We start from the raw sequence: 2,041 nt of genomic DNA, 5'->3' as shown, positions 1-2,041 counted from the left end.
TGTAGAAACATTGATATGTAAATTTCTAAAATGCTGCATCTTAAATTTAGTTGGCAAAGACCACATTAAGCTATAAGCATGTTTAGTCTTCCATGCAGAAACCAGATACTAAACTGTGAAAAAAAATTGCTTCCTATTGTTTGAAAATACTAGTTTAAGTAGAGGATTGTAAAAATACATAGATCGTTAAAAAAAGAATTGACTATACAAGAGTACTTCCCTTTCACAGTATTCCTTTTTACTTCATATGTGAGTTATTGGTTATGCTGTAGGATTTAACTGTTACAGCACTAAAAGGCAACTATTTAGGGAAGAGGCAGAAAAAGGAAAAAGGAACGTATGCAAGGCAGTATTTCCTTTAGGTACAATAAGCATAAGTGTTTTAGGAAAAGATAAAAATTACTCAAGGCTAGCTTGATTCTCACTGAATAAAAACAATGGGCTAAATACTGAGCTCCTCTGTGAGTCTAATAATCAATGCCTTGGTCGCCATATTGGTAATCTCTGGAGTAGTCATCTTGGTACTCACCATGGTATTCATCTGGGTATTCTGCCTGATAATCACTATCACTGATTTCTGACCCATTTGTTCCTGTTCCTTGGCTTCCATTGTGAATGACAGGTTCTGTGGGAGCCGCACAGTATTTGGGATCATATACTTGCCACGCAAGCCCATACACACTCATTCCTTTCTGGGAAGCGACTTTGTTGGTACCCATCTGTAGAGAAATTGTCAAGTTGTCCATGGGTTGTAATGTTAGCTTCTGATCGTAGATGTCTCTTTGGGTACCCGGTGCTAACATCCCTGCCTGGCTGGCTCCTTTGTTGGTGCCCATCTGAAGACTAATTGTGGTCTGATCAAAAGTTTTGTCAGTTTGCATTTTGGGACCATAAAGATGCCTCCTAGTCCCATAGGCTGTCAAACCTGCTTGGCTGGCGCATTTGTTGGTTCCCATTTGCAAAGCATTTACACTTTGGCCAGCTTTTAATTTTCCTTCATCGAAACGTCATTTGGTTTTCTGCGTGCTTACTTCCAATGTCAATGGTTGTATGGAATCCTTTTGTTTTAGCCAGACCTGCTAGGGCCACCAGCATAGTCTGAACCTGGGTCATGTTTCCATTCTCAAAAAGATCATTTGCTTCAAATGTCATGTAGCTTCATACCATAAGCCTGAATAGCTTTAATAAAGTTGCCAATATTCTCCAACTGAGGCCACTTTAATGAGGACTCGTTGACGCTCTTCACTGAGCCTGGCTGTAGCTTGTTTATGAGTTCGCAGAGGATTATGCCGTCTTTTAAGCCCACCTGAAAGTTGGTGCCAATGCTCATGCCCGTCACCTCTTCTATCCAATTGCGAAGATCTTCTTCTGCCTGATGATCATACTTGGAAGCAATCTCTAGAATATTCAAGGGTCTACACCTCACACATCACAGTATTTGCAGGTATCCAGATTTTTTGCTGCTATCCTGGTTTTCAAGCAGTTGTTTGTCTCCTCAGCAGAACTCTAGTTGCTTTCTGAATAATCTGAGTTGGGCATGTGAATAGCAATGAAAAATCTTCCTTTCTTTTTCCATAATTATAAGGAATATCATGGCAGTAACGTTTTTGTAGCCTGGGAACATCTATTCATTCCTCATCAATTACTTGGCAAATGTGCTTCATAGGATGAGTCTCGGAGTCCATTATGACAACCTTGCTCTTGACCTCAGCCGAGAGCCCATAGGAAGGGCCCTTGTTGAAGTGGGTCATGATGATTCAGGCAGCAGGAAGAGGCTGAGCTCAGATCCAGGGTTTCTTGCACTTGGCTTCCCCGCTCCTGGCCCAGAGGAGTGGCCACACCACAAGATGCTCAGAGCTCACTCCCCTGGGCAGCTCAGGAGTAGCTGGGACACGGCGGTGGGTGTGGGCAGTGCCTTGGCTACTCTGTTGGACGAGGTCCTGCAGAGCCTCCGGTTCGGCTCTGGTGTCCCGCACTAACTCTCCCTTAAATTTTTGAGCATACTTAAGACTGGTATTTTAAAGGCTTTGACTAGTAACTC

At 42.7% G+C, this 2,041-nt stretch overlaps 1 pseudogene; it reads right to left on the bottom strand.

The window, feature by feature from the left end:
• Positions 1-467: 467 nt before the first annotated feature.
• LOC130842022 (calponin-3-like) lies at positions 468-1,751 on the bottom strand (annotated as a pseudogene).
• Between the last annotated feature and the right edge of the window lie 290 nt (positions 1,752-2,041).

Source organism: Hippopotamus amphibius, chromosome X (genome assembly GCF_030028045.1).
Source record: "Hippopotamus amphibius kiboko isolate mHipAmp2 chromosome X, mHipAmp2.hap2, whole genome shotgun sequence".
NCBI lineage: Eukaryota > Metazoa > Chordata > Mammalia > Artiodactyla > Hippopotamidae > Hippopotamus > Hippopotamus amphibius.
Note: the sequence above shows the minus strand (reverse complement) of the source record. Positions and strands in the feature narration are given on the sequence as shown.